Raw genomic sequence first — 20763 nt, forward strand, 5'->3', positions numbered from 1 at the left:
GAAAGTAAACCAAAAGGTTGGAATTAAGTAATTTTCCATGAAAGGAAAGAGATAAGATTTGAGGATCAGGGAAAAAGAGCCACTGAGAGAGAACTCAAAGAAACCTCCCAGGACCGCCAGTCACGAGTCTCCAAACTCAAGCATCACCACTCACCCCGCTGGCAGGAGAAAGTCACACACCAAGCAAACTGAGGCTAACGGAAAGGTTCTGGTAGCTTCCAGAGAGAACTACAGACCACAAACGGTGGAGAATGGGAATGGCATGGGCATCTCACACAGACCCCAGAGATTATAGAGAAACACATCCAAACTGCTGAGGAGCAGTGGGGACAGTAAGGGGGGGCCAGTCTTTGCTGGAGCATGGGGAATGGTGGGGGTCCCTGCTGGGGCATGCGGGATGGCAGGGAAGGGAAGCAGCCAGGGGGACCCTGGGGAGGCCAGGGAGGGGCAGGGAGGGAGGCACAGCACAGAGCTGCCCCGGGCTCCAAGGCAGGGCCAAGTGTCCCTGTGGGCAGGAGTACAGTAACAGGCACTGGGGGACAGTCCCATGGTGCTGGGGCAACGCAGAGCCTCCGGCCCCACCTGGTGGGCAGGCAAATATTCAAAGGAACCACAAAGCGACAGAAAAATCTTGTTTGCACCAAAGCTAGAGCTGCTGAAGACCCAATGAATGATACATGGGTGAGTCTCCTGAGGCTGAGGCTGAGCCGCCCCGTCTGGCAGGCGGCTGACAGGGAGATGCGACATGGCCCCTTACCCAGCCCCCGACCCAGTCCCTCTCCTTCTGACTCCATGCCAAGGCTGCGGGGCCACTGTGAGGCCAGCAGCTGGGATCAGTGGACAGACACAGGTCCTGGCAGGGCCAGAGTCCAGCCTTGTTTTCCCAAGGAAGCTTCTAGGGGGTCCCAGGAACAGAACCATCTTCAAGCATCTGTTTCCACAAAAAAATGCTGCCAAACACATCTCTGAGGCCAGGCCTCTTCAGAGCACCTGGGGCCCTGTGGTGTCCCTGCCACAACGAGGCAGCGTCCCGACCCTGAGGCCCAGGATGAAGAGGGTCAGGCAGCTCAGCACTGGGGGCCGTGCCAGGTGCACTCAGCGGGAGCCACAGAAGCCCACCACCCTCTGACTCGCACTCCTGTGCCCTGGCCCAACCCACTGGCCAGGGACCTGGTGGACACACCGATCTCCATTCCCCTGTGGGAACGAGCGGTGTGTGGGTTCCCACCAGCAGTGGGGACAGCAGTCATGGGACGGAGATCATCCCCCCAAAAGCCTGACCCTGACATAGGCTGGGCCTTTAAACCTGTCAAGGGTGTTTTCAAATAGGACAGGGTTCCAGAATGTCCTCCCATACCCTACATCCTGGGGCTCTCACTGGCAGCTGGATCCAGCAATAACCTGATGTCCAGATGAGCAGGAAAGGAAATGGTTAGCTCAGCAAATCCAAACGATAGGACAGACGGTCCTAAGCAAGTGGACAGACGCTGCATTTCAGTACTATGTCCCACAGCTCCCAACTCAGGCTGCAGCCGCCGGGGGCATTCCTGGCATCGACCTCACGTGGAGGAGGTGCAAGCCAGGGACCAGGGACCCAGTCCCGTTCCTGCCTTTGTCTCTGCCGTGTGATTTAACCCCTGAGCCTTGGTTTACCCATCTGTGAAATGACAGGGTTGAGGCCATTTGATGACCCCAAAGCGATTCCACCTCTCAGGGCCCGGGACCCTGAGGAAAGCCAGCAAAAGCTCCCTGCGAAATTACGGTGCTGCTCTGGCCACTCTGAAAGCCCTTTCCCACAGGCCGCCAACAAGCTTCTAGCCTGATGATGTAGCCGGCCACCCAAGGGGGCTTGGGGGCTTGTAGGACAGGGCCCTTGGGAACATGGAGGAGGACAAGCTCAGGCAGAGAGATGTGGGCCATCCAGAAATGGCCAGGAGCTCCAGAAAAGAGAACTCAGCCTGACATGAAGACCAGTTGCCACCTAAAATGAACCGAAGTGCCCATTCAGCTGTGAACCCCCATCACTAGAGGCATCCAAGGAGAGCAAAGGCTTAGGGGAGAGGGCTTGAGACTCTCAAGAGCAGAAGGATCCTGACAAAGATGGAGGGAGCCCCACAGGGGCTGGGATCAATGCAGACTTCAGGCTTTAAACTCCCAGGCCCCACCCAGGGTCGGGACCCCCCCAGCACAGGCTAGACGTGGAGCAGAACCACCCCGTGGGCAAGCACAGCCATCCAAAGGCCACAGGGAGAGAGGGATGCCCTAGAGCAGCTGGCCACTGAGGGCCGACAAGTGCAAGACATGAGCCAAAGCCCAGGTGGGTGGGGGCAAAACTGGGGGCTGCAGACACACCAGCCACATGCCAGAACCCCTGCAGCCACAGCACACACTTTTACCCACACACTATAAGTTAAGGGGTTTTTTTTAACAGTCTCACCCTCTCACCTCCAAATATGGTCACCAAGGAGGGGATTGGAGGGATGTGGCTCCCTGGGAATCTGCATTTCCTTAGGCAGCAAAATCTCCCCACACTCCAGATGGAGAAAAGTATTAGGCTATTCCAGCTGGGGTGGGAAGGGCAAGAGCAAGGTCATGAATTCCTGGTGTGGATGTAAATTGAAATTCTAGCATTTAGCAACATGCCTTCATGTCTTCAAAAAAAAAAGGAAAAAAGGAGGCTATATCTGTTGAGTGAGCAATGCTCAGTGCTGAAATAGGAAATAATTAGAAATAAAGAAAATATTTATGAAAGCAGATGTTCAATTCAATATTGCACAATTTTCAGTTCTTCCCAAATTTAGATATGTTAATTCAGTGCTAGTCCAGTAAGCAAAATATTCCAACAGGATTTTCAGTGGAATTATGCAAGAGTTCCAAAAAGACCAGTGAAAAATAAGAACAAAGAACATACCCTACCAGCTATCAGATTTACTATAAAGCTGTCATGACTTCCAAAGTCCAGCAATGACAGATGAATAGAAACGAACAGAAAAGATGAAGCATGACCACAGGCGGACAGACAGACACACCTAATGGATGATAAGGCAGCATTTCAGGGAACTGGGTGAGACTGGCATTGGAGCAACTGGCTCTCTCATATTTAAAAAGAGCTAGAACCTCACCTCTGAGAGGATTACAAGAATACATGGACACTATGCTATGGCTCCAGGGTGGACAGCGGGTGTGAGCGCAGAGTAGGGAAAGCAGAGCCCTTCCAGGCAGAAGGGCTGGAGACACAACCATGCTCCCTCCCACTGTTTCTGGCTAGAGAAGCTGGGTAAAATCTCACAATGTGAATCAAAGAGCTACAGAAGCCACTCAGACTAGCAGGCCAAGATTCCAGAGACGGGGGCTGCTGGGACAGGAGACAACATTCCAACACGCCACAGCACTTTCTCCCTAAATGCATTTGCATTCTGGGCACGGGGCAAGAGGCTGGGAATCTGGAGTCTTCCCAGGCAGAGAGCTGTTGCTGAGGGATGGAGAAACCCACTGAGTTTTTGGTCAAGAGAAGCAAACTTGAGAGGTCAAAATCCCAGGAGAAAGAAGTAGGGAGCTTCACTCAGCCAGTTCTCCTCTTAAGTGCAAAGGTATGAGGGTCAGGAGTTTAAAAATCCAAACAGAAATCCTCTGCAAATCAAAGAAGAGTCTTCTGCATTGTCAGGTGCTAAGGAGACAAGGATTAGCATTCAAGAGCCAATGGGAGGAGGGGCTCCAGTAATCATACCAGGGCCTGATTTGAAAGCCCTGAAAGGCACAGAGTCTAAAAGCAGAACCACAGGGAGAGCAAAGCTTAGCAAAACTGCGATGCTTCCCTGACTCAGTCAACTAAGTCTTTGCCTGAATTAGGGATGACTGTCCACTCTATCCTCATCCAGAGCCTCTTCTGTGTTACAATAAGCAAGATCTGACATTAAATCAAAAGTCACAGGGCACCAAAAAAGACAGGCCTATAGGATTCAAAACAAATTGGGGGGAGAAAAAACCACAAAAAGAAAAAAAAAAAAAAACCATATCTACCATGATCCAGATCTAGGAGTTATCAAAGAAGGACTTTATAATAACCATGGCTTGTATATTCAAAAAAAAGAGAAAAGGACAGAGAAAATAAATCGAAAAATGGAGACTTTTTCAAGATCTAAAACTATGAAAAAGAATTTCTAGTGAAAATTCTAGAACTGAAAACACAATAACTGACATTAAGAACTCAAGAAATTAGACACAGCTGAAAGCAGTGTTCGTGAACTGGAGGAATTAAAGAACAGGGAAAAAATGAATGGAAAATATAGGAAATAGAGTCAGAGTAATATAGGACACAGTGAAATGGCCTAACATGCAAGTAACTGCAAGCTAAAAGAAGAAATGGAATAGGAGAAAGGCAATACTTAAGAAGATAATGACAGGGGAGCCTAGTGGCTCAGTCACAAAGTGTCTGCCTTTGGCTCAGGTTATGATCCCAGAGTCCTGAGATCAAGCCCCACATCAGGCTCCCTGCTCAGCGGGAAGCCTGCTTCTCCCTCTCCCACTGCCCTTACTTGTGTTCCCGCTCTCACTGTCTCCCTCTATCAAATAAACAAATAAAATTGTCAAAAGAAGAAGAAGATAATGACCATTGTCTAAAATTGCTAAAGTACATCAACCCACAGATTCAAGAAGTCTTGCAAACACAAAGTAGGATAAATACAAAGAACGCTACACAAAGGCACATCATAATAAGACTGTGCCAAAGAGGAAGAGTCCTAAAAGCAGCCAGAAAAAAAGAGACAGATAACCTCTAAAGGAACAAAAATTGGAATGACAACTGACCTCTCAACAGCAATGATGAAAGCCATAAGACAAGGTCAGGTTTCAGCATCATCAGATAAGTGGAAAAGCAACAATTTATATTAGACTTTCCAGGATACATGTTTCAACTGCTAAGGTAATCATCAAAAAAGCAGGAAAAAAATGTGTAACCAACAAGTTAGTAGCAAGAACAGAAAAAAATGTACATCATTTTATTTTATTTTATTTTATTTTATTTTATTTTAACATTTATTTACCAGAGAGAGACACAGTGAGAGAGGACACAAGCAGGGGAGTGGGAGAGGGAGAAGCAGGTTTCCCACCAAGTATGGAGCCTGATATGGGGCTCGATCCTAGGACCTTGGGTTCATGACCTGAGCGGAAGGCAGACGCCCAATGAATGAGCAGCCCAGGTGCCCCTGTACATCATTTTATTAATCCAATAGAAGGTAACCAAGGAGGAAAAACAGAACAACAGCAAAAAAACCTAGGTTGAATGGAAGATGAAGACTTAAAACTGTAGATAAAAACCCATTAGTATGGCTTGAACACTCCCGGCAAAACATCATAACCATCAAAACAGATTTTAAAAAAATTCTATTCTGTTGCCAAGAGACAACTTTAAAAAAAAAAAAAATGTTCTTTATTTGAGAGAGAGTGTGTGCGCACACAAGCCTGCATGGGGGGGAGGGGCAGAGGGAAAGAGAGAATCTCGAGCAGAGTCCCTGCTGAGCATAGAGCCTGACATGGGGTCCATCTCACCAAGTGGGATCATGACCTGAGCCAAAATCAAGAGTAGGACACTTAACTGACTGTGCCACCCAGGCACCCCCAGGAGACACCTTTAAATAAACGGTTGAAGGTTAAATAAACAAGGTTGAAAATAAAAAGATAAACATTTTTTGTTTGCTTCTTCTATCAGATACTGAGAAGGGAAACTATACATCATACACGTTCTTTTAAAGTGCACATAAAGGGGCACTTGTGTGGCTCAGCTGGTTATGTGACAGCTGGTTATGTGACTGACTCTTGATCTCAGCTCTCAGGTCTTGATCTCCAGGTTGTGAGTTCAAGCCCCATGCTGGGCTCCACTCTGGGCATGAAGCCTACTAAATAGATAGATAGACAAATTTCACATAAAGATGTACTAAAATTGGTCATATACTAGTCATAAATCAAATTCTAACAAATTTCAACTTAAAATTAAAATCCTGATGTGTATGTTCTCTGACCACAGTAGAATTGAGCTAGACATCAATACCAAAAAAACAAAAACAACAACAATAAAACCCTAAAAAATCCCCCAACTGCTTGGACATTAAGCAATAGGATTCTAAATAACCTATGGGACAAAGAAAAACATTTCATCAGACATTAGAAAATACTTTGAACTGAACACTAATGCAGATATAACATATCAAAACTGTGGGAGGCAGCTAAAGCAGGACTCACAAGCCTGCAGGGGTCAGGGGGCCTTCACATGGTTCTCGGGTAGATTCAGGCCCAGTGTCCCTCTGCAAGCTGCAGGTTCGCCAGGCTGACCCTCATTTGCCCGGAGACCAGCCCAGTGGATGTGAGCCAGCAACCGGGGCTCTGCCAGAGCAGGGCTGTCTCCTGTTGATCCCTGAACCCTAGTGTCAGCAGCACCAGGGGGTTGGAGAGACATGGAAAACTCAGGGAGATGGTTGGATGTCTGCATCTGAAGAGGGGTCAGGCAAGAAAAATGAATGCATCACTTGTGAACACTAAGTCATGGCAATGGAAGAGATCAATAGGCTGGATAGAAAAGGGGAGAAGGAGATGGAGGAGTGGGAGAGAAGTCTGGAACTCTGGACAGGCCCTCTAGAATCCTGCCCTCACTGCCAGAGGCAGTGGGAGACCCAGATTCCGAGCCTTGTGGGGACACCACAGGTCACTTCCCAATTCCCCACCAGCCTCCTCGGCATTCACCTTCCTGAATCTGCTATCAGTTAGAACGAGGATTCTGCTTTTCATTTTCCCAAATGCGTTGCCATGATTTCTCTGTCTTCCACCCTTCCAGAAGGGCTTCGGTCTCTTTCATTTACCTTTACCGTTATTTTAGTGCCATTTCAGGAGGAAGAGAAGATAAATGCATGAACCTCACAGACAGAACACTGAGAAAAGATGGCCCAAAGACAAAAGTGGGTACACTTTTTATAATCGTACTTATGCAACTTCTTAAACAGGTCCCCCAAAACTGGCAGAATAAGCACATTACTTAGCAAGATAGAGCCAAAAGCATCAAATAGCACAAAACAGCTAAGAGAGCTGGAAGAGGTTGGGGATGGAGAGGGAAACCTGCTGATTTCCTAAATAAGTTTTGTAGATAGATCTGACTCTTCAAAACTGTGCTCATATTTAAAGATTATTTTTAAAAATTACCAAATGGAGGCACCTAGGTGGCTCAGTCATTAAGCGGCTACCTTTGGCTCAGGTCATGATCCTAGAGTCTTGGGATCAAGCCCCACATCAGGCTCCCTGCTCAGCGGGAAGCCTGCTTCTCCCTTTCCCACTCGCCCTGCTTGTGTTTCCTCTCTCGCTGTGTCTCAAATAAATAAAACTTAAAAAAAAATAAATAAATAATTACCAAATGGTTCGGGTAAATAAGTAAATAAATAAAAAGACCTTCAGTTTGCTCATTAAAATTAACATATATGAAACCAACAGAAAAACAGGTGAATGAGAGATCTCCACTTTTGGCAACATGGTGGACGGAACTCCCTCCCATTAGAAATCACTGAGAAACTTAGGATAAATAACAAACTTCAGAATAAAATAAGAGAATGTCTGAGGAAGGGGAGAGAAAGCAGCAGGAATTGCTGAATCCAAGAGGCAAGCCCACCAGGAAGAAAGCTGCAGGCATATGTTGACACCAGAACCGTGGTGAAGCGGATCTCACACACTGAATGGAGGACCGAGGCATGGCCTCAAGTTCAAGGTTGGAACTGGAACCAAACCACCACAAAGAGTTCAATCCTTTAAAGCTAGAACCCTGGAGCATGGAAGGCTGGGAGAAAGCCATCTGTCATCAGAGGAACACAGGGGACTTATTCTGAGTGATCTCAGCCCCAGGTGGTTAAAAAGCCAGTGTTCCTGAGAACTCGAGGCCACAGACCTGTCTTCATGCAGCTTTGTGTTTCAAATTTGCAATACCTGCATGATCAGTGAAACCCGAGTTTGAGAAGTCAGCTCAGAGTGTGTCTTGGCTGTTTGCAACTTTAGGACATCATCACAAACACAAATACAAATCCTCCTTAGAAACAGCTTCCTCTTCTTAGGTCCCTACAGATGAAGATCAGTCAAAGAAGAGCTCACAATTACATATTACCAAATACCACAGAAGCAATTCACTGTGAGCAAGAGTTGGGAAAAGGAAAAGAAAACAGAACTAGAATTATATCCTGATCTTGGACTATCAAGGATTTCAGATACTGAAATCATCAGATACAGATCATAAAATATGCATGCCTAAAATGTTTAGAGAAATAAACAGGAATGAGAAATAATGCTGTAAAATATGGAGGGGAGAACCATGTAGAACGTTCAGAAACAAAAATGTGACCATTCAAACTTTAAAACTTAGCAGATGTATTAATCAGTAAATTAAATGAAGCTGAGCAGAGAATTAATGAACTGGAAAACATATTGGAAAAAATGACTCAGAATGGTCCCACAGAGACAACACGATAAAAACATAAAACCAAGATTAAGAGTCATGCACCATGAAAGAATTCACTAATTCATCATGGCAGAAGTTTTAACACATTGCTCACTAATTGACAGCCCAAACAGACATAATTAACAAGGATATAGATGGTCTAAACATGATAATCATGAACTAATGAACACATGTGCTCTCTTCTTCTTGTAAATTAGAGAAATGCATTCTTTTCTAACACATATGGAACATCTACAATATTCTACCATTTTGTAGGTCAGAAAACAACTCCTAATAAATGTCAAAGACTCTGTACCAAATGCATCTTGTAATTTGAAGATAATTAAAAATCAATAAAAGACCATTAAAAACCCTGTATTTAGAAAAATTAAAAATAAACTTCTAAATAATTAATACACAAAGAAGAAATCATGATGGAGATATAAATAAACTTAGTAGTGAATGATAATGAAAAGACTACTAGCAACACTTGGGGCATTTCCATGTTCAGCCATGATGGGAGTTACAGGACCACGCTTAAACTCCCCCTATAAAGAATAAACTAGCAAACCTGGGCAAAATGTATGAAAATAACTGTCTTTGGACACTGGACAGCAGGCCATGCAGAACTGTGATCCCTGAGAGAAGGGAAACACACAAGGGAAACCCTAAAATCACTCCAAATCTGCCCAAAGGCAATTTCCAGACCTCATGGTTTGGACGGTAGGACGTAAATAGCTCAGCAGCTCTGATGAGTTGAGGAGATGGAGACTAGAGTTTGGGTAGTTTGAGGCAGCTGGAAATTGTGGGTCAGACTTCTGAAAGGGAAAGAGTGGCTAAGCAGCAAAGGTCAAGATATTGCATAGGAGTGCCTTGAGTCTTTGTAGAGGATGCGTCCATCCCCATGTAGTGCAGGCAAGGAAGACACAGGGATTCCCAAAGCTCACATAAAATAAGAAGGGTATCTGTACCATAATAGTTCTCTTGATCCTCCATTCCAGACATTCAGTGGATATCCCAAAGAAATCACACTTGAGTAGTGGGCTTAACCATCCCTCTGACATCTGCTTCCAGTGAAACTCTTAAAATCAGGACTTCAAGGATCAAATGAGCTCAAGTAATTTACTACCTGCCAAAACAAAGCCCAACATGCTTTCTGGAAAGAAAGCATAATTCAGATACTCCACAATGTAGAAATGTCTAGAACCCAATTAAAAAAAAAATTGGGGCACCTGGGTGGCTCAGTCCATTAAGCATCTGCCTTCAGCTCAGGTCATGATCTCAGGATCCTGGGATGGAGCCCTGTGTCAGGCTCCCTGCTCAGAAGAGGAGTCTGCTTTTCCCTCTCCCCCTCCCCCTCCCCTTTTATATCTAATGAACATAGATATAAAAGTCCAAAACATTAGCAAGAAGGCCCAGCAGCAAATAAAAAGGTTAATACAGTAAACTTATTCTAAAAATATCAATATGGATATATATATGTGGTTTAACATAAGACCTCTATTCATAAAATTCACCACATATCAGATTAAAGGAGAAATAACCAAATGAGGTTCTCAATAGTTGCTGAAAAGGCATTCAATAATTCTCAAAATCTGTTTATAATAAAACTCTTGGCAATAATGAGAAATAAAAGAAATCTTTACTCTCATAACAGGCACCTACTAAAAGCCTACCCAAATATCATAACTACTCATAAAATATTAGGAACACTTTCTTTAAATTCAGAAACAAGTTTAGGACGCCTGTCATCACTTCTATTTCACATTGGAACAGTGGTGCTAGCCAGAGTGATAAGGCGGGAAAAAAAAACAACAATAACAAAATATGGATTGGAAATGAAGAAACCCAATTTGTCATCACGTGCAGACTATTTGCTTATCTACACAGAAATCAAGAGGATCCACAGATAAATTATTTGACTTAGTAGGAAGGTGACACAAAGTTGCTAGAAACAAACCAGGTTGGAATACATGAGAGATAAATAGTTAAAAAAATATTTTAAGGTGCATTTAAAAGATAATCCAAAGCATATAGTACCTTTATCATAATAAATGTCACAACAGATGCATATAACTTTTATGAGGAAATTTTTAGCCTTCACAAAAATATAGAAAACCTAAATAAATGAACTATAACCTACACATGGAAAAATTTTGATATCTTTAAAATGTTTATTTTCACTCAAAGGAATAAAAAATTCAATGTATGGTCAAATGAAATCTCAACCAGATTTTTTATGAAAGTGTTGATGCTATGAATACTAATGACCCATCTAAAGAAACACAAGAGGATAGAAGACAACGTGTCCTCGTGGAATCAAGACTTAACATAAAAGTACAGTAACTAAGATGGGGTGGCCAGGACAAGGTAAGTCACCACCCGTGTAACAGAAGGGATCCCAAAAGAGACTTACACAGACACAGTCCTTCTGAGAGTGGGCAAAGGGGGCTTTGCAGGTCTGTGGGAAGGGAAAGGAGTACTGAAGCTATGCTACTGAGAAAACCGGTGATGGCCTGAATTTTGGGACCCCATATTCCTAACCCAAACCCTACCCTCAGTGGGAAGGGATGAGGAAGTGGGAGACACTGCTATATGGTCAGGCATAAATGAGCTCAGAGGGTGGGCCTTATGAATGGGATTAGTGCTCTTATAAAGGTCCCAAGAGAGCATGCTTCCTCTCTCCAATGCAGAGTTAGCTATCTGCAAACTAGAAGTAGGCTCTTGCCAGAATCTGGCCCTGCCGGCACCCTGATCTTGGACTTCCAGTCTCAGAATTACGAGAAATCACTGTCTGTTTACAAGCCACCCGGTCTCTGGTATTCTGTTACAGCAACCCAGACAGATGAAGACAACTGGCTAGCCATATGGAAAAACACAAAATTAGATTCCTCCTCTATACCAAATCAAATCCCATGCATACTCAAGACCTAAATGTGAACAACAGTTTTGGAAGATAAAATAATGAAGAAAAGTGGTATCTCCATATTCTCCTTCGAGGATTCAACCCACAGAAGGTACCAAAAGGAAAAGTCCAGACATCAAGATACCATTAATAGGTGAAGAAGAGTTCACCCCCTGGAGATGTATGCAGCACATCTAACTGACAAGGGTTCATATGCAGAACACACAAAGAACACACAAAAATCAAACAACAACAAAAAAGAACACCAAAAAAATAGCCAAAAGTTATGAACAGGCAATTTACAGGACAAGAAGCTCAACCACAATGGATAATGATGAAAGTGTGGCTCAAAACCATATCCATCAGGGGCACCAGGGTGGCTCAGCCTGTTAAGCATCTGCCTTCGGCTCAGGTCATGATCTCAGGGTCCTGGGATCTAGCCCCACGTCAGGATCTGTGCTCAGCAGGGAGCCTGTTTCCCTCTCTTTGCCTGCCCCTTCCCCCACTTGTGCATGCACGCACTTGCTCTCTCTCTCTAATAAAAAAAATCTTTTAAAAAAATACATCAGATCACAAAATTAAAACATGTGGCAACATGAAATGTAAGGACAGGGAAACGGGAACATCACAGCACACTTGGGAAAACCTCATGAGCACAACCACTTTGGAAACAACATGGAGATGTCTGCTAACATTGCAGACTCTGGCACCAGCCACTGGGCAACTCTACATGTACGAGATCACAGGAGAAATGTCCCCAGTATCTGCAGCAGAAAAGAGAAAGAGAAGGAAAGGGGAAGGAGATGGGAAAGCCTGACTGTCCACTGACTGGAGACTGAACAGTGTGACTCAGTCACACCACAGTCATCCAGATGGGACAGTGAGTGAAGGAGAGCCATCCATAGTCCTTGGGAAACTTACAAACAGCCAATGTCACTTGCCCAGCAATATGCAGCCCACACGGGGCTTCACACACAGAAGGGACTCTACCTGGAGCCCAGGGGTCAATGACAAAATTCTGCACATGCTGAGGGCTAAAGTCCGGGTGGTGAGAACCTGCAGGTCAAGTCGGGACTCTGAGGCCCCAGGGACTGCCAAGACCTTGATGTGGACCTCCACCAAGTCTGCAAGGTGGGGTCACACCAGAGCCCCCTCCTCCTTCTGTGAGGGTTAGGGGAGTGGTCACTCAAAATGCCAGGGACCGGGGAGTGTGCTGGAAATGCTTCCTCTTTGAAGCTGACCGTGCACACATGGCCATTTGTGGAAATATTCTAGATTCTTTTTCATGTGTCCTACTACATAATAACCTTTTTTAAAGACTTAACTTCTTTTAAGAAGTCTTGCCACAGAGGGGACCAAGCAGCAGGGCTGATTTTCAGGGGACAGGGCCAGGCCTCGCTGCCTGGGGCCGGGCTGCAGGCAGAGGGTCTGAGGTGGGACGCTGGGGGTCATGGTGTCGGACATGCCGTGTACCGGAGAGCGGCAAGAAGGGCCAGCCTCTCTCAACAGCACTGGGTGTGAAGTCTGAGAGGACACGAGCAAGTGTGAAATGGTCCCGGGGGTGCAGAGTCACGTGGCCGCAGGTGCCACGGAGGACTGCCCACCGAGCTGGGGAGGGCACGCGCAGGGGTGAGGGTCAGCCAATCGTGGGCTCAGAGCCAGCGGAGGAGAAGGACGGGACAGGGAGTGTGCCAGAGCCCAAGGAGCTGTTCAAAGGGTTCCTGAGCCATGAGGGTCTGTGCCCTGCCGGCCCTATGTGGGGTGCCATCCATGTCTGAGGGTGAAAAGGCCCAGCCTGCAACCGTGAGACGTGCAGCAAGGACAGAGAGAACAAGGGAGCCAGGCGACAGTGGTCATGCACGTGGATGAGGAAGTGACCCTCGGTAAGGACCACGGGGGAGGGAGACCCGGAGCCATGAGGCAGGGCCTCCAAGGAAGGAGGGGGTTGAGCCCATTCACTCGGTGTAGATGTGCTGAGGACCCGCTGTGGGCAGGTCACAGGGGACACAGGGGATGGGGCTGGCCCCTCAGTGAATACTGACGACTTCACATTTCTGCGTAAACACGGAGTATGGGCAGGAAGCTCAAGGAAAAGCCAAACCTCTACGGACACATGGATGGGCAAAGGCGGCCTGAGACCCAGGACAGGCCCCCGGTGCAAACCCACATCAAGCACTGAGGCTTCCCCAGCGTCCCTCACCTGGCGCCCATCTACCCCCCAGGCCAGCAGCACCGCCTGGAACAGAGCACCCACACGGCACCTCTTCCTGAAACACTGACTTTCCCTCGAGAGTTGGGGAAAAACAGAACTCATCTTTCTTAGTCTTACAAGAGATGTACATTAGAGCCCATGCCAGGCCCACCCCGGGGCCCCTGCAGGCTCGCTTTTGAGGCCCATGAAACAGAGGGCAGAGCTTGCTGGTGGGGGGCAAGAGAGAGTGGTGAAGGGCAGGAGAGAGGCCTCGCCAATGACCTCAGACCCCTAACAAACCTTCTGGAGGCTGGGGTTGGGGGTGGCCCAGAAACAGCCCGTAGGGGATCGGCATGATAGCAGGGCCCTCCCGGGGTTCTAGGCTTGTGGGCTCAGTGGGGCCCAAGAAGGGAAGGCGTTCCAGGATGCAAGGCTACAGAAGACGACCCAGGTGTGAGTCTGCAGAACCACCACATGGACCCATGGGACCTCCATCAGCTCCTAGCCGCCCACCCCCACAGAGGGCATGGTTGCCACACCCCCAGGCCCGGGCTCCCCAGACACGGGAGAAGACGTGTGGTGAGAGTAAGAGCGCCAGTGTGGACATTGGCACCCCGTGTCCTGGAGGAGCGGGACGGGACTACGTGGACCTCGCACCCAGCCCTCCAGACCTAAAGCAGAGCCCCCTCACCCCCATCCTGGGCTCCAGCCAGAAGCCCACTCTGACCTGGGGAAACCAGGGGTGGCGTGCTCAACCCCCCACTCCTCCGCCACAGGCATCCCCAGCAGGAAGGGGCCCTCAGGGCTTGCCACATACACCAGGAGAGTGAAAAAGCCTTGAAGGTGAAGACTGTAGTGAACCAGCAGGGAACTCAAAATAAACCATAGAGCAGAAGAAGAAACAAGCAAATGAACAGGAAACACCTCTAGGAACACTCAGAATGTTTCAGGAGGATCGTGTGCTTCCGAAACAGGAAGAGGACGCTGTGAAATGGGAACAGTTAGGGACAAGGAAGAGGGAGCTCTTAGAGATGGACACGTAAGTGCTGAAACACATGATCCCAAAAAGAACTCAAAAAGGAAGCCCAGAAATTGCCCAGAAAATAGGACATAAACAAGGAGACACGACATACGAGAGGAAAAAAACAAGACCAAGACAAGACAACCAGGGCCTAACATCAAGGAAGAAAACAGAAAGCGTAAGGGGTGGATGGCTGCTCGTAACGCGTGGGCCCACAGGCCGGGACATCGACACCGAGACGTGCCGCCAGACATACCACAGACCCAGGGCGACGACCGAGCCGGGACCCCATCCCACAGGCAAGGACTCAGCCCCATTTCCAGGAAGTCGCACAGGAAGCCAAGAAAGGAGAAGCTCCGTGTCCAAGAAACAGAGCCATCCGGCCCGGGGATGGGGACAGCAGGCGGCAGCTGGGGGGGACACAGGCTGGAAGAGGCTCCCAGGTGTGGGTGCCAGGAAAGAGGGGACTTGGCAGAAGAGAGCGCATGACGGAGAGCTGGGGAAATCAAATGTTCCAGAGGGCTGTCTTGCCTAAGGTCAGAGCTCACGCAAAGAAGAGCAGGCCCTAAGTTCTCTCCTCGGGTCTGGGTCCGGTGACCACGTCCCTGCTCATCCTCTCATCCTCCGGGCACCAGGGACCTGTGGCCATGTGGCGGAGAGTGAGGACCAGGTGACACGGAGCAGCTGAGTCACCCCAGGCCCCAGTCCCACGAAGGCCCCTCAGAAACCTGGTCCCCGTAGACCCATAGGCCTTGGACACTGATGGCCTTGCCCTGCCCCTTACCATCCCGGCCGAGCTGATGACAGATGGGGAAGGAAACTGAGGCCCACCTGAACTCTCCTGGCAGGGCTGAGACCCAAGAGCAGGGAAAGGGCTCCTGACACCCCTCCAAGTTCTTCTTGGGCACCATCAGCCTCCCTCCTAAAGGCCGAAGGCCAGACTCTAGGGAGAGGGGCCTGCAGAGGCCCGCGGGCCCTTCCCACCCATCCCTAGCACTGCATTTCAGGAGAGGCACCTGCCCCAGGACCTGCTGGGCCCTGAATGGGAGATGTGAAGACACACAGACAACAACCTGCGCACGCCCAGGGTGGCAGCCGCTGTGTGTGAGGCCCTGCACTGGCTGGGGTGGGCGGGGGCAGGGAGGATGGAGGGGTAGATCGGGTATTTGAAGGGGCAGGTGGGGCAGAGGATTTGGTCAAGGGGTGGAAGAGTGGGAGGGAGTGGGGGTGGGTGGAGGTGAAGGAGCAGGGGTAGGTGCCGGTGTGGGGTGGACATGTGTGGAGTAGAGGAGTAAGGCAGCGAGCAGGCTGGAAGGTAGGGTAGGGGGCAGGTCGGGGCTAGGGGGAGAGGGTGGGCTGGAGGGGTGTGATGAGGTGAAGGGGTGGGGTGGGGGGCAGACTGGAAGTGGGGGTACAGGAGTAAGGGAGAGGAGTGAGTTGGGGTAGAGGAATGGGGCAGAGGAGTGAGGTGGGGTACAGGAGTAGGGTAGGGGTGGGAGGGGGGGCAGGAGTAGGGTGAGGTAAAGGAGTAGGGTAAGGGGCAGGTTGGGGGCAGGTTGAGAATGGGATAGAGGGGTGGGGTGGAGGAGTGGGGGGTACAGCAGGGTGGAGGGCAGGCTGAGGGTTGGAGTAGGGGGTGCTGAGGCCACAGAAAGTCTGGGGTCTAGGGAGCCTTTGCCTACAGATCTGAGAAGCCGTGGGGGGCACCACCTGCCTGGCTGGGATCATAGGAGCACCCCAGGAAGTCTCCCAATTCTGCAGCCAATAAATGTTGACTTTCTTCCCCCAGGCCACTGCCCACCAGGGCTGGAGGAACACCTTGGGGGCTGCGGGCAGCTTCAAGGTGGTGGAATCTGGGGGGTGCAGGGACTTCCTGTGGAGGCTGGGTGGAAGGCTCCAGAGAGGGAAGAGGATGAGGTGGGAACAAAGACAATGAGGGCACGTGTGGAGGGGGGTGCGCATGGAAGTGTGTGCGCGCGTGTCAGTGTGTAAAACTTAGAGTATATGGGGGTTGTGTGTGTGTGTGTGTGTGTGTGTGTGTGAAAGAGCACGTGTGTGGGTGTGTGGCTGTATGTGTAAGCTAGTTGTAAGTGCGAGAGAGGGTGAGGCTGGGTGAGTGGATATGAGTGTGCGTGCGTGTGTGACTATGCGTATGAGTGTGTGTGAGACTGGAGGGGTAAGAGTCTGAGTGTGCGTGGGGGAGTGTGTGAGACTGAGTGTAAGGGACTGCTTGTGTGTGGGTGTGCCCCGGGTGACCGATATGAGGCCAGCTGAAAGGGAAGAGCAGGAGGTCTGGGTTGGGGGCGGGGGGACTGGCTGGCCCTCCTGGCACCCCGGCACGTCCCCACCCCTTCTGAATGGGGGGGCAGCCACACTGCAGGCCAGGATTATTAGGAGATTAAACGCAGGGGGCTGAGGCTCTCCAGAGCAACAGCCCCTCCTCTCAGATGCCCAGCCACCCAGGCAGCCGGTAAATCCTGATCCATCCCAGGGTGGCATCTAGTGAGGCCTCGGGGCTGGTAAGGGGCTCACAAGGGGCTCAGATTACAAAACCACAGAGAAAGCTGGCTGGGGGCCGGGGACATAACCACAGAGGCACACAGGAAGGGCTGGATAGGAACCCAGAGGGGTCAGGGGGCTCAGCCTCTGCTGTGCCCTCCACTCTTCCAGCGTCCCCTCCACTCTCAGTGCAATGACCCCTTTGCTGAGTCCCTGAGCTGGGGGTAGCGTCCCAAGCCAGAATCCTCATGGTGTTCAGGAGTTAAACTGCAAACCTGCTCGGTCAGGTGGGGCAATGAATCACATGCCCACAACCCCGACCCTTACCCTCTGCCTGCTTCCCCAGCCCTGCCTGTGGGGTGAGGCCCACAGCTAATGGAACAGACCCACCTGCCGGGCTCTGGCCTGGGCACCCCAGCCAAGCCAAGAGGTTTGGGGCAGGGTGTGGTCCAGCCCCAACCGAGCTGTGTGATGCTCCTGGATGTGGATGGGGAGAGGAGGGCAGTAGAGGTGGGGGGTGGTGGGGGTCCACTCCTTTGATCTAAGAACACTAAATGGGACAGTGCTCCAGGAAGCATCCAGGACTGGGCAGGAGGGTGAGCATGGGCTCATCCTGTGGGTCACTAGCTGCTGCTGACCCCTATCCCACCAGTCTCCACCCCAGGGGTGACTGCTCAGAGCCCTCGCCACTCTTAGAAGTAGGGGTCTCAGGCATGGAGGGCTGTGTTCTGATCCTTAAAGGCCAGGGCGTGGTTCCCAAAGCTGGTAGCCCCTCCTCGGTCCCCAGTCAGGTGGTAGCAGACCCCCATCAGAACATCCCCTCCCCCTGCCACACCCTGCTCCCCTGCCATGGCTGGCCTATGCAAATTGAGTGAGACTACGCAGACCCCCCAGGCCCCTCAGAGTCTTCTGAAGCTATGTTGCTCCCATCAGCACCTCCTACCTGTCTCTGTTCCCCCACCCCTGTGCATCCCCCAATCCCATCTCTCCCTCCACAGAACCCACAGGAGGACCTTCTTCCTCTACTTTCAAAGGCCATCTTTAGCCTGGGTCAGCAGTGGTGACACCAGGGGGCCCTGAAGGGAGACCAGGCAGGGTGACAGGGCCCTCTGTCCTAGGAGTCTGGATCAATTCTAGCTCTGCTCAGTCTCCATCTGGCTGGTGAGGCCCCTGGAGGGGGGGGGGGTGTCAGTCTGTGGGGGCACCCCAGTGTGGGGGAAGGGGGCACAAAGCAGACATTCAGCAGGCCCTCCTCACAGCCCCTCCCCACTGAGAATCTTGGGTTGGGGAGCCCTGACTCCAAAGCTGATCCCCATCTCTGTCCCCTGGACCACACCCCACAGGTCGACCTGTCTTCAGATCCTCCCTTAATGTGGGACAGAGTTGCTCATCTGCTCCCTATCTAGAACCCAATACCCTCCCCAGACTTCCCACCCAGATAGAGGCTGACTGTCCCCCTCCGCAGCCAGTCGCTTCCTTGCCACCATCAACCCTTCTTGGATCTTCACTCCAACAGAAAGCAGACGGGCGGGCTCTAGCAGCATCCCTCACCCTCCACCGCAGACACCGCACCCCACAGCAGGGGACACAGCTGCTCTACACCTGACCACCCTCACCCTACAGCCCCAGTAAGGCGGGTGGCCAACCACACCTGCAAAATGGCCGCCGCAGGTAGAGCCCCAACCCCCCACTCTGGACCCCAGAGCTCCCCGGCAAACCTGCAGCTGCCTTCTCAGGCCGAGTCGAGGCAGATGGGCACTGCTGCCCTGGTAGAGCCCCCCTTCAGCCAGACCGAGAGTGGGGCAGGGAGGGCGGGTCGGTGGCACAGCTCTGCGGGAGCCTGCGTTCTGGGTCTTGAAGAGTCCTCCCCAGGGTTAGGACCTGGGCAGCCCTGCGCGTCAGGGACCTCTCCACACCTACTCCCGCAGCCGCAAGATCCGGTGCGATACCCTAACAGGCCTTTAAACCCAGCAATGCGGGTACCCCTTGGAGGGGGCTGCCATTTGAGGAGGGGGCACTAGTCTCTCAGGGGAAGTCGCTATTCCTGGGAACGAGGGCGCGCATCGGGTCCGCGCCGGGGCGACGTCGCGCCCGCGCCCAGCAGGCCCCATGACTTGGCATTCCCTCCCTCCCCTCCCCCTCGCCCCTGCGGCCCGCTGTCCTCCCCCCGCCCCCGCCGCCCACCTAGCGCCCAGCCGACTGCAGACCCTCCCTCGGCGCCTGGATGCCGCTGCCACCCTTTCCCCAGCGCACAGCCAGCGCCGCTTGTTTGGGGTGGAAGGAGAGAGGGTGAGCCGCAGCCTAAAAGGGGAGTCCAGGGGTCGTCGCGGCATACTCGTCCCTGTCATCCGAGTCGGGCGGTCCCGCAGCCCCCTCCCCGCCCGCCGCCGGGCCACACCTGTTACTCGGGCGCTGGCTGCGTAGACACAGGCCTCCTCCGCTGACGGCCCCTCCCAGGCCTTTCTAGAAGGGAGCTAGGGTCTCTCGGGAGGAGGACATGGCTGGGGGATGGTGAAGGGCAGTCCCGGAGGTGCGCACGAAGCTGGCCTCCCGCCGCAGCCCCCGCCCGCCCCGCCCGCCTGTTATGCTCCGGGCTCCAGCATCCGCCCTCCCCCACCCCGGGGACTCGGGCAGATGCCCCGCGCTCTCCCCGGCGCCCTCATCCGCGCGCTCTCCCCTTCTCCACTGCCCGCCGGTCTAGCTCGGTGGCCCCTCTCCAGGAAAGGACTAGAGCGCGGAAGCAGGGGAGGGGGCGTCTCGAGAGGCCACCGGCGGCGCGCACCCTCCCCGCGGCGACCCTGCCCCTCCCAGCGACAATCCCGCCACAGCAGAGGCCGCAGCGATGGGAACCTTTCCCGAGGGCCCTGCCAGGACGCGAATGAAAAGGGGACACCCCTCAATTTGCCCCATTGTTCTCGGGGACGGGGGAGGGTCGGGGGAAGGGAAGGGGCCGCGCGCGCGGCGCCGGCGCCTCGATGGCGACAAGGACTCGGCTCCGGGCGTGAGCTCCCCACACCGCGCTCAGTCGATGCAAGCGCGGGAAGCTGAGCGCAGGTGCCAGAGGCCAGGCGGGCGGCCGCCTTACCTCCCCGGCGTCACTGGCGGCCCGGCATGGGCACGGGCATGGGCGCGGGTCCCCGAGCGCGGAGCTGCTGCTGCTCCCAGTCTGAGCCTGGTGCTGTGACGGCGGCACCGCGTGACGGGCTGCGCGCCCCCGGCCCGGCCCGCCCCGCGCCCCTCCCGCCGCGCTGGTTGGCTACGCGCTGCGCCCAGAGCCCCAGCCGCCAGCTGGTTTGTCGCGCGGGTAGAAGGACGGGCGTCGCGGCCGCCTCGGGGAGGGGGCTGGGGCCGGAGGGGGCCGGAGCCGAGCTGTGACATCACCGCCGACACAGCGGTTTGCTAGGTGCAGAGGGGCGAACCCACACGGGGCTCAGACGCGGCGCCCCCTCCGCCGGGCGCAGTCCCGGATCTCCCTCGCAGTGACCCCGCGGCGCTCAGCCCCGAGTCCCCCGCCCACCAGAACCTGCCACGGATCCTGCGCTGGGCCTTCCCCAACCCTGACCCCTTTCCAGTGAAATCTCCACCTGCCCGCCCACCCGAGAGGCTGGCAGCACAAACGCTTAATCGCAGAGGGACAAAGCCCCGGTGGGCTCCTTGCACCGGGGAGGGGCTCTGGGTCGGGC

General features: G+C 52.0%; 1 protein-coding gene across 16 annotated transcripts in view; it reads right to left on the reverse strand.

Moving 5' to 3' along the window:
• The window catches only part of KIF1A (kinesin family member 1A), a 90616-nt gene extending 70261 nt beyond the window's left edge, over positions 1 to 20355 (reverse strand). For 4 of the 16 annotated variants that reach the window (XM_032355416.1, XM_032355414.1, XM_032355413.1 and 1 more), the window contains exon 1: positions 20166 to 20353. The gene's annotated coding sequence lies outside the window, so the exon portion shown is untranslated. Of the gene's footprint in view, positions 1 to 20165 lie in introns of all 16 variants that reach the window. The other 12 variants (XM_032355421.1, XM_032355419.1, XM_032355418.1 and 9 more) reach the window with 6 other exon arrangements.
• Between the last annotated feature and the right edge of the window lie 408 nt (positions 20356 to 20763).

The sequence above is a fragment of the Mustela erminea genome, chromosome 8 (assembly GCF_009829155.1).
Source record: "Mustela erminea isolate mMusErm1 chromosome 8, mMusErm1.Pri, whole genome shotgun sequence".
Taxonomy (NCBI): domain Eukaryota; kingdom Metazoa; phylum Chordata; class Mammalia; order Carnivora; family Mustelidae; genus Mustela; species Mustela erminea.